Source organism: Meriones unguiculatus, chromosome 10 (assembly GCF_030254825.1).
Source record: "Meriones unguiculatus strain TT.TT164.6M chromosome 10, Bangor_MerUng_6.1, whole genome shotgun sequence".
Taxonomy (NCBI): Eukaryota; Metazoa; Chordata; class Mammalia; order Rodentia; family Muridae; genus Meriones; species Meriones unguiculatus.
Window position 1 is genome coordinate 13,468,119 of NC_083358.1, and position 12,294 is coordinate 13,480,412.

The following is a 12,294-nucleotide window of genomic DNA, read 5'->3' on the forward strand; positions in this document are numbered from 1 at the left end:
GCAAATGGTTTTTTAAGGAGAATTCATTACTATTTTATTAATGCATAAAGGTATATATGTGGCCTATGTGAATTCTTTGCTGCTCTTTGTGTTGGCTGACAACTGTTTGGTTGAGACATGAAACGTTGAATTTCCTATAGTCTCTGGGTGCCCAGGCACTTTAGAGGACATGGCTCAGCAAGCAGTATTTAAAAATCACAGTTTTCACCCAAGCCACGCATCCCATACAGTGTGGGAAACACTGGCATTTGGAAATACTGTTACAGAACAAGAAAACGGTGAACTTTAAGGTAGCAGGCATATCCAGTGGCTAAGAGAAGTAAAAGCCAATGTCTAAGGCACAGCGTGGAAGATTTTCAAAAAAACTTACTAAGCTACAGAAACGGCACCTGGGTAAACTGCCTGCCACAGAGGCGTGAGACCCTGAGTTCGGACCCGGCACAAAGCCACGTAAGGTGGCACACGTCTGCAGTCCCAGCGTGGAGAGCGGGTGGACCTGGCACCAACCAGCTAGGGTGGCATGTCTCTATAATCCCAGAGTGGAGAGTAGGAAAGGATGGACAACAGGAGAATCCTTAGGGCTTTTCTTTTTTCAGTGTCATAAAAAGTGCTTCAAGGATCCAGCTAGTCCAGCAAAATAAATGAGTCCTGGATCATGAAAGACCCTGTCTCAAAAAAAAAAAAAATTAAAAAACAAAAAATAAACAGGGTGGAGAAAGATTGACAAGGACACCTGATGTCAACCTCTGGCATCTACATGTATGCCCCCACATGAGCACACTCAATTGAACATGTACGAAAGACACACATACATCCCAAATAATAATAAAATAAAATCTTATTATAATCTTTTAACAATAAGAGCCACTTTATAATCAAAGACGATACGGTTCTAAAGAAACCAGCAACCATGGGAATGTGGAAGGAAGTTATCCTGAAAAAAAAGTCCCTGGCGAGTAAAAGCAAGGAAAATAAAATAATCAAAGCAAAGTGGGTCAGCTGACTCCATAAACCAGTGACCCTAGAACATACAACCCCCCCTCCCCATGCCCAGCACACCTCTGATGATCCCCAAACTCCTCCTACACACAAGGGTTATTGGCTTAAAAGTTTAAAGAGCTAACAAAATGTTTTAACGAGATACAAATCTCAGAGATCATTAATCAATATGCTCAATGTTATTTGTGATAATTCATCATGACGTGATATTAATGGGTTACTGTACCCTTCAGAGGTGAGATTAATGCAAATGAGCCGCCACAATTAACTTTACTGCTCCCAACTCACAGGAATGGACAGATGATTATAAATGACAACTATATGTCAATTACAATATCCAATAAAGTGAAGCTTGGAGAACAATCCATCTCCTTTTATTGCACTTCCTTGACGTGGCTGAATTTAGCTCAGCCCACTGTTGTCACTGTGTAACCATTGTTTGGGGAGGGAAAGGGGCTTTTCTTTCTTTCTTTCTTTTTTTTTTAATTTTTCAGCATCATAAAAAGTGCGTCAAAAATGTCCAGGTAACTGCGATACGGAAAAACCAGGAATAAATGCCCTAACTATTGTGTGTGTGTTAAAGAAGACGGTATCTATTCTGAGACTGTAGCAGCGCAGACAGCAAGGAAACCGCCTACCCAGCCGTGTATAATATATTTACTCAGTTACAACAGGAAGATGTTAGTGCGGCATCCCAGGGAGCCTCGAGTTTCACTGAACAAAACTTACTTGAGGATCAGTGTGAGAGGAAGCAGGTCGGACCGCAGAGAGAGAGAGTGCAAGGAGGCCAAAGACAGGAGGAAACACCGGATGTCAGCTTGCACACCTGTGCTGGGGCCTAGGGAGGTTACTGCGGAATTTGTGGGTGCGAAGCCTGACTAGAAAGTGTTCTCATGCATGCTTGGTTCCTTTTGCATGGAGGAATCGTTTGAGAGGAGCTTCAGGGTGAAGATGAGCACACTGCAGCGCCTCCTCACCCCCAGACCCTTTCTCCGAGCAGAGAACACACGCTATTAATAAATCATGAGTAAGTGCCTCTACCTGCCACCTCACCCTATTCCCCAGGGACTGCTCCCATGACAGCCCCTTCCCTGGCAGACGCCCAGCCGCTGACTGCCATCAGCACCACACCATTCTGGAGCTAACCTTCCGTGGAAGCCACATTCTTGCTGCAGATTTCCCTGCTCTGTGGCCTCTCCGCATTCCCCTCGTGGGTGCGACGCCACCCAGAACACCAGCAACGGCTTGGAGCACTGTTTCCAGGAGCAGGACTCAGAGAAGGTATCAGGAGCATGGTAACAGGACACGCCTGCTTGCAGTGTCACTTAGAAAATGGCCCTTTCTTTGCAGGTCGCTCACGAGAGCCAATTCGTCAAGTCGCTGACAGTCACACCCAGACTGCCTTCTCTCCTCAGAAGCACCTCAAAAGGGACAGAGCAGTGTGAGCTGAAGGAAGAACAACCATGGACAGGGGACGCCATAGGTTTGTCTATTTAAGATGCTGGTTCCCAAGGTGCGCAAGGAGGGAACAGAGATCCCTAGCTCCGTGTGCAAAGAGGGCATAAATGCCAGCCTATGAGTGAGTCTCAATTACCTGGGTCATAGCTGGTCATTCAGAGGGGGCCTCTGCCCACTACAAAAGCCAAGCTTGGTTCTCTCAGAGCCTTCTGTACCAGAAACGGTGGAGAGAAGAGTTCACTGTTACAGAGGTTGCCGTCTTAGTCACCTTTCATTGCTGTGACAAATAACAAAGCAAACAGCGCAAGCGAGGTCTGGCTCACGGTTTCGGAGGCCATGGTTCAAGGCGGCATGGCTCTGTTGGTCCCGGACCTGTGTGTGTAGTGTCGCTCAACATGTTGGCAGGGAACAACCGAGAGGGCAAAGTGGGGACAAAGTGGCTCACTGCGTGGTGCAGGGAGCAAGAGAGGAAAACACATGGCAGGGGCCAGGTTTCAGAGGGAGCCACTGAGCATGCGGACAGCACGGCCTACCTCCTCCAGCCAGGATCCACCTCCTAATGATCTAATGCAATGCTGAGTCCATCAGTACGTTAAAACATTGATGCAGTGAGCATCTCATGACCCAGTCATCTCTCAACAGCACGGGGGCGAACCATCCAGCACATGACTTTTACGCAGTTACTTCATAAGCAAACCATAACAGTTGCTGAGCCTGAAAAGGTCTGAGGTCAGTAGCCATCCTGATTTCCACTAGAAGAGTTTGGGCACATACCTGCAGTCCCAGCTACCCAGGAGACTGAGGAATGAGTTCAAGGCCAACCTGAGGAACTTAGTGAGGCTGACTCATAATGACTAACTAAGGGCTGGAGATGTAGCTCAAAGGTGAAGCTCTGAGTTCACTCTCCAGACAGGAACGCTGCACAGTGATGGATAACACCTGAGCCAACGCTGGAACACTGCACCTACCTGCTCTTGTACAGACCATTAGTGAAAACACATTTTTTCAACAGTTGAGAGAACAAGAAGATATTTTGGGACACATGAAAAGTTACATGAAATTCAAGTCCTAGCATCCATTAAGTTTTTTTATACATGGCTACACTGAGCCATTTACCTACTGAGTAGGCTCTTCATGTAGTGGAAGGGCAAAATGAAGGAATTGCCACAGCATCCACATGGCTAGAGCCCACTGTCTCCATGCCCCATCTCACTCTTCTTGGGCACCGATAATGACCCTGTCAACTCACATCATTTGAATTTAGACCTTTCGTGCACAAGAACCAAAGTCACCCACTTCCTCTCCTCCTCTCCTCCTCTCTACCTTGCGGCTTCTCTTTCTCACTATCGTGAAGTCATTGCTTTCTTTGCTCAGTGTCACAATGGGTAGGTTAATCTTGAGATGAGTGAAATGCACGATGACTACCATTCCAACTACAAGTCTAGGCTTCCTCTGGTGCTTCGGAATCAACCCGTTCTCATGAGTCTAGGTACCCACCGAACCACCGCGCCAGAGCTTAGTTTTGGAGAAAGGGTCTCCTTCTACAGCCTCTGAGCATGTCTGCGGGGATCATCTTGATTAGGTGAATTGATGGGATGGGACTGATCACTGGGCAGGGAGTTCCGGACTATATAGACAGCAGGCGCCAGCGGTCACTCCACCCACTCGGCTTCCTGAATGTGGACACAGGTGGCCGGCTTCCTCACTCTCTAGCTCCCCTGATGTCCCTGTTATGGCCTGAACCCCAACAGAAACCTTTCTCATTTGAATTGCTTCGGTCAGAGGATTTTTATCAACAGTGACGGAAAAGAGACACACTTGGAATGCTGTAACCCAGTTCTTGTATATATGCTGTACTGAATGACATTTCCAGCCCTCCTGTCCAGATTTTATCTAAACACAAAACTTTATGTTAAGAACACTCTCAACCCAAGAGAAATCCATAGCACTGCCACACTGTCCCCGCCCTTTGGGGGAGATTCTGCCTGTGAGGAACCAGAACAGACCAGAACATTCTCAAGCCTGGTGTGAGGCCAGTGCACTTCTTGATGACTTTGGGGAAGAAGGACAACAACTTCCTGTTTCCCATCAGGACCTACTTTCAGGTTCAGGTTTCTCTCCACTTTCCCCCTGTGTCACTTGGGTCCCAGGACAGGAGCAGCAACCCTGGGCAGAGCAGGTTCACCATGCTTCCCAAGAGACATCAGCTGGGGCTGGTTGGGAAAGTTAGAAGAGCCAAGCTACTTAATTTCATCAACACTCGAGGGTATCGCCTTTTACTTTAACAATATGAAGGCAGCTGATGCTCCTTCATATTAGCAATAAGCAGGCAGCTGAGCTGGATCCGAATGGCTCGGTTACATCTTCCATACGTCTTCCTGGCAGGGGTGGGAAAGAGCCAGACTGTCAGGATGAATCACAGCCTCCGGCCCAGGCACTTCTGTGCAGGGATGGACTCTTGTCTTTTTGGAAATGCCGAGGCACAAATGAGCCTCGGTGAGTCTTGCAAAGGGGAGAAATTGAAATTGATTTCTCGGGGTAACAATTAACCTCAGAAAATAACTATGAAAGGTTGCTTATTAATTATTTTTGGTAATATACTTTAGGGATATTTCCTCTTTTCGTAAAAGATAGAGACAAAAGCAGACACATTTTACGATCATATAAAATGTTATTGGATTCATATTTTATAGAAGAGTGAAACTCACTTAATTTGCGAAATGTTCAATAGGAGGGGGGGCACCTCCCCAGCCACCACTCCACACTGCTTTTTTAAGGCTCCTAAATAGGCCTTTCTGAAACCACACCGTCTTTCTCTTCTTTCTTTTTCACATATAACTGTTTCTGAGCTTTTAATATATTGTTGCTATTTTGGTCTCCCATGGTTTTTCTACTTACTCAAAAAAGAAAGTATTTTTCATCTGAATAACAGTGCACAGTGCACTCTGAGGACACTCTCATTCCTTTTGGGAAGAACAGAAGAAAAAAGCAATTGCTTCCACGAAACATGTTACTATTCCACATAACATACCTAGGAGAGAAGAGTCTGCAGGGATGGGCTCGTAGCTTATAGTCACATACACCGTTATCTGATACTATCACACACACACACACACACACACACCAGACAGAGGAGGAAGTAACTACAACTAACTAAAGCTCAAGTTAAATCATTTAGGAGGGACTGCTCCAAGTTTCTCAGCTGCTCTGTCACTGAAGGAGAACTCCAAACATGAACAGCCCAGGCACTGCTCCACACAGACTAAACAAGAGGTAAGATTATTCAAGGTGCTTTATTTTCCCTTTTCCTTTAGTGGCTAGAAAACCCTTTCCCCTTGACATAAAATTTTCCTGTGACATTTATACTGTGCAAAAATTTTATTCTGCATCAATTTTTTTTTTCTGGGCCATTTACCCTGTGAAGAATCCTGTACAACATTGTATCCTGTTTTCCTGGAGGGTAGCATTTTGTTTTCTTTAAGAGACAAACAAACAAACAAAAAAAAAATGGTGGGGCAAAAAGCTGGTTATAAGAACAACATGAAGCTGTTTCTTGAAGCATTCAAAATATAAGTTTTCACTAATTAATTAACAAATTCAAGCTGGTTAAATAAAACCTCCTTCCAACACCTCCTATTTAATTGCAGTTTGGCACCAACAAATATATATCAAAATTATAGTATTTCCCCTGACAGGAAGCTCCTTCTTTGCACGCGCTGTTATGACTCTCTGCAGAGCGAGCCAGAACTGCTGACAACCTTGAACAGCACTACAATATTACTATACTTGGCAGAGAAGTACCCTTGCGGCAAGAGAAAAGCTGTAATTTTGACTGTCACTTCACATTACACTAGATATTATTTCACTGTATACACACGCACACACTCACAAACTCTTAATAGACTACAGTTTCGCACTGCCTGCCTTTCCAATATAAATGGCAATATAATACGAGCAAACTGCCAATGGGATCCTGGCAAGAAACAAATGTTTTGCATTATGGAGAGCATCGGTGGAGGATGCCTTTTAAGGGCTATTTCATTCCTTTGCCCCTCACTTGCACTTCGAAGACCCCAGCCCCACTCTCATAAGCCAATTGCTTTGGTGGCTGTGGAAAACTGTCCTTTTGTCGCCTACAGGGAAAGCAAAGTTATCTCCAGCAAAGTCGATCCCTGAAAATTCCAGTGATGGGCGCTGAGGAGGCGGCGGCACGGCCCTGGTGAGAATCAGGATGCCCCTCGAGTCTAAAGCCTGACACACGGGATTTTTCCAGATTTTGAAAGGCACCCTTTCCAGAGCACTTAATTTGCTCTCTTTTCACAGAGGGGACTTGGTTCATCTTCACTGACCACTAGCTGTGGCACGGCCAAGCCAAACTGAGGAAGCGGAGCAAGGCCCCACGAATGCCGCCAAACCCACACACTGTCCCTGCCGGAGAGCAGTGCTTGTCTTTGCAGAGAGCTGCTTGCGGCATATGCTTCCTTCTGCCTGAGCTCACGCGGAAGCAGATTGTGCGAGAGTCCCTGCTGGCTCTCCTCTTCGCAGCCTGGATTTACAAGATGGTGCATTAATATTCCCTGTGTTTGTCCCAGGCAAGGAGTTCTGTGATATCCACAGGAGCTTGGAATTAGGGACTCTTGGAATTTCAGGGCACAGGTCAGAGGGATGAATACATGGGCAGAGGAAAAAAAAAAAAAGCAACACTAGACCCAGGAGAGTGTAGGAAGTGACCGGCAGTGGGCAAGAAAGAAGAGATGTTCAGAAGGTCTTGCGAGTGGTCTCTGGGAGAGCTTGAAAATTAAAACCAAGAAAGGATGAGATCTTGAGCATCTGTCTGTACAAAGTCCCACCATCTTTTTAAAATGCCTCCTCTTTAAAATTACAGGTCCGCAAGAGCCTAACAAGGCTGAACCTTGTTTCCCCGAATCCAGGGAGGCTGTCCTCTGTTGGGAGTCTGTATCCAGAACTTCACCCTGTCTGCTGACCACACCAAATTTAACAAGGTTTGCAAATGAACTAGAGTAAGTTTCCCATAGTGACACATTAATAATAAGTTCCTTATCCCATCTATCCCAAGCCATGAATATGTAATGTTAGAAAATGAGTCCTTTTCACACACAACAGAACCTCAGACGTGAATAAATAAAAACTATCCATCACAAGCCTGTGAAAAATTAATGAGAGTTCAGAGACTCGAGGAAAAATGGGGACTGAGGAGAGATGGCCCAGTTCATAAAAGCATCCCTTAACTTTCAGATGGTAAATATCCTTGCCCCCGCCCCTCGCCCACTTGCCAGGTGAGGGTGGGAAATGACAGGCTGTATTTCTAAGGTGCTGAGATCTGCTGCCCATCTTAAAGTGGTAGTTCAAATGGGCCACAGAGACACTGACACACAGACTTACACTCCAAAATACCTGGACGGCCGAGCAGGGGTTGATTTATTTATTTATTTAGAATACGTAACCAGTTGAAGATGTGCTGAGAACATGGGAAGCATAAGGCGACTTTAGAAGACGGAAACACCTGCTTTTTGCTCCCCTTTTTATTCACTGTAGGCACAGGGCACATGACAAAATTACCCAGGTGCCTTCTGCTATAATTAGCAACAGGATCAATACCACTTGCTGGGTGCCTTTGCTCTGCCCAGGTGTACTGAGTGCTTTGTCCAGGGAAATGCCAATGCTCTTACCCGCCACCCTTCCATGTGAAACAGCGGTTGGCAGGAGGCGACCGAGATGTCCCCAAGTCTGAGAGTCAGAAGAAGACGGCGAAGTAGCTGCAAGCCCTCCACCAACTGTTCCAACTGTGGCTTCGGGGATCGGGGGGAAGGAGGGGGGTTGAGATTCAGCCAAGAGTGGGTCAGGTGTAAAACAATAAGGACAGGTGGGCATTGTTGGACGTGGGGCTGACCCCGGAGGGAGATCAGGAGCTGCGGGAGGAGGCACAGTTTAATAAGACTGTCAAATCTGAGAAAGAAACCAAGAATCTGAATTTAAATGTTTTCAATACAAACACACACACACACACACACACACACACACACACACACACACACACATACTATGAAGGCCTGCGAGACAAACTGGATGGTACTTCAGATCTTTATAGCATAAAGTTGGTCCCTTTATGCTATAGACTCCTAAGAGCCAAAGGAAGCTCTGAGTGACCCCTCATTGTACCTGCCTCCAGGAGGTCATGCCACAAGTCTAGACTGATTCACAACCAGAGGAAATTAATAAAGCCACAGCCAGGTGAAGAGGGAGGCAGAGCCCTGTACCATTGATGAGAGCTGTATGTAATCCCACAGGTGGCAGGGACTCAGAGCACTGCCCCAAATGGCTGACTGTGCTTCGCTAGGCAAGAAGGCAGATGTGTGTGTGTGTGTGTGTGTGTGTGTGTGTGTGTGTGTTTGCTGTGTGCACATCTTCTCAAAGGGAACTCCAAAATGAAGCAGAGTCCAAAGTGGCGACTGTGAGGCCAATCCAAGCAACAGAGGCAGTGAATAGTGGGGGAGGTGAGAAAATAATCAACTCTTGGTATCTAAGACATATGGATACCAAAGTGGATATCTGTCCAAACCACACTGATCACTGCACAGTGCCCGCTCCATCTGAGTGGGAGATCCACTCGTGACAAAGTCACGTATGACAGCTAGACACAGGAAGGGGACAGATGATGACTGGGCACAGCCCTGGGCTGTTTAAACTCTGCTCGCACTCTCGCATAAACTGTTTTGTCTCAAAAGAGCCAAGCAGAGCAGGAGCAATGTAACTCATCTGTGAACCCAGCGCTCTGGAAGCAAAAGCTGGATGCCAGCCTGGGTACAAAGCAAATGAATCAAAAACAAAACACGAGAGTCGGGAGAGGCAGAGCAAATTCCGACCTTAAGAAGTTATAAACCTGAAAAGGAAAATAAAAGTGTGCTGAAAAATCATGACATTGTTTTCTTATCTTCAGTTATAAATCTATAGAACAAATTTTGAAGTGTTGGAAGAATAGGACCTTTCAAAAGATGGAGCCTGAATCCAAAGGATTTGAAAGTCTGACTAGGAGTTGGGTGGAATGCACAGGGGTTGGGAATGAGACATGTGTATCAGGAAGAAGAAAGAGCAGAAAACAAACGGCAACAAGACTGCAGTGATTAGCAGACATGACAAGAACTGGCTGAAACACTGGCTGCAATAGGGTTTCTCAGGATACCAGGAGTGGAAATTTGTGGTTTGAAAATGCCTAAGCAATTTTCAAGACAAGTAAATTCTCCTTAGCCCAAGGCTGTTTTTTTTTTTCCATTGTTGTTGTTCGTTTGTTTTTTGTTTGTTTTTCTGTTTGTTTTTTGTGCTCCAGATCCAATCATATAACTGTGCCTGGTAACATGCCGTCCCATCTTTGCTCGACTGCCAAACCCAGTGTCTTCTTGGATGTCTACTTCTCCCACAGCGTCTTGACTTGAGCATGGCTGCATCCAGCCCAGCCTCTTCATACCACATTCTCTTCTGCTGACCCTACCACATCCATCTTCAAGGATGGTTCCATTAGGCATACCATTGCTTCGCAAGACAGAACCCCTATTACCCTTGATCCTTTCTTCTCCATGCCCACTGCTCTGCCACCATAGTTGATCAGATCTTAACACCACTCACCTCTATCCTCCCTGCTTCTTTGCGCACGTGTGCTCAAGACCTCGTGCCTCTTACCCAGGCCATTGGACGTCCACCCTGACTCACTTATTCCCCTTTCTCATGCAGCTGCTGGAGTGGTTTTCAAAAGGCAAATCTGATCATTCCATGGCTCTGTTCCAGATTCCTGGAACAGAACACATGTTTACGAAGGAGATAAGCTTTCTGAATGCATGCCATTCTCTAGCGGGCACAGTCCAGTTCAGGCTTCCTTGGACACAGATTATGAGTATGAGAGTGAATGAGGCAGTTACTTATGAATTCCACACACACCACAAAATCTTGATCAACTCAGGGAAATGTAGGAAGTACATATAGATGGACAGTAAGGGTGAGAAAGTATGCCAAGCTAGTGTGAAGCTGCAGGTGGGAAGTTTAGATCTGACTGTCAGGTCACCAAAGGTCCTTAAGGATGGATGCCATCAGAGTTCCACTACAGGAAGGCTGTGGGGCATGAGGAAGACAAAGGCCCTAGAGGTGGAGAAACAGTCCAAAGGTTATGATAATAACAGAGTTAAGATACAAACTTATGATGTAGAAGAGAGACAAAGAGATAAATGAAAGTGTTTTCCAAGAGAAGACTGACCAGTTTACCACTGAACATTTGTTGTAATGGCCATGGGTGCAAAGATGAAGGAGCATTATCAAACAGCACCTAACGGACAACATGCCTGTCTACAGCAATGCCTATTGAGGTGGAAGCTAAGCAAAAAACACTGCTAAGAAAGTCATGGGTAAGTCCTTTGTGACGTTAAACACACACAAACAGGTAAAGTGAAAGCAGCAGCAGCAGCCGCCGCAGCAGCAGCATTGGGACTCTCCTTAAGAACTACAGAGCTCTCAACATTTCCTATCAATCATACAAGCTTCCTGGGGCTAAGCCTGTTCTCCTCATTTATGGTTCAAAAAGTTCAGACTCGTCTGTAGTCAAGAAGTTCGATGACTCTCTGCTATGCAAAGATGATTGCACATTCCTTGATAGTATTTCTGGTCAAAACGTGGGGTGAGTGTTTGCTTCCTCGGAAGCCAGGCGGGCTCCGTGACTGCTCTGCCCACAGGGCTCCCGCCGTCCCAGCTTCTACGCCAGACCTTAAGAAACTAGCTGCTTTGATTTCCTGGGTTCTGTAACACTTCCTGGAGAGTTGAGATGCTCTGTCGCAGTGGTTCTCAACCTTCCTACCGCTGCGACCCTTTAATATGGTTCCTCATGCTGTGGTGACCCCCCCCAACCATAAAATTATTTTTGTTGCTACTTCATAACTGTCGTTTTGCTGTGGTTATGAATCATAATGGGAATATCTGTGTTTTCTGGTGGTCTTTTGGGAGTCACAACCCACAGGTTCAGAAACACTGCTCTATCAGAAAGAGGATTCTTCTAGGTCCCGCCATATTGGAAAGGCTATGTGTAGGCTCTTGGGCGGCCCAGGTGAGCTCAAAGTCTTAGTCACCCCTGTGAAGGTGTTCAACATGTGGGTGACCATCTGGATCAGCTGCACACCCTTCCAGCTCATCTAGCAGCGGCGGAGTACCCTACCTGAACCTACAGCTCACAACGGTCCTAAGATGAATGAAGGAGTTACTGTCTTCCTCTTCCAAGTCTTGGGACCTTTTTCTCAAGCAGCAAGAACTAAGCAGAAAGGCCATCATTCTGAAGGTAAGCTAAAAGTGGGCTGACTTACCCACAGCCTCCTGACCAATACAGATCTGAACCTGGGTTGGTCTGACCCAGCTGCACACAACACAGACAACCCCTGGGGGATGGGGGGGGAAGGATAAGGCAGGATAGGACTGTGCCAGTCCTAACTCCCTCAGATTATATGAGCACCGATTACAATGCCCCCCTTACCTCCCATGACTTATTGGTTAGGCATAAGTATGAGTGAATGGTGCTGAAACTGCTTCTGCACCCAAGCCCTTCCTCTTGAGCCAGGCTCTCCTGTGGCTGTGTTCAGTGCTGAAAAGAGTCATTTCCATATGACCAAGAAGTAAAACAAATGGCAAGGTCAAGTGGTAACTCCCACCGGAGAACTGTCCTCCTGCCACCCTACGAGGAAAACAAGAATGGGACTGTTCCACTGAAGTAGCACTCAGCCCCCCATTGCACAATGCTGACTTTGAAGAATTGGGAGCTGTGATTCTCTCCTGGGTGGTTGGTTCTCA

General features: G+C 46.3%; 1 protein-coding gene across 7 annotated transcripts in view; it reads right to left on the reverse strand.

Moving 5' to 3' along the window:
* Wwox (WW domain containing oxidoreductase) overlaps nucleotides 1-12,294 on the reverse strand; it is a 906,316-nt gene that overhangs the window by 747,737 nt on the left and 146,285 nt on the right. The gene's annotated exons all lie outside the window — the stretch shown is intronic.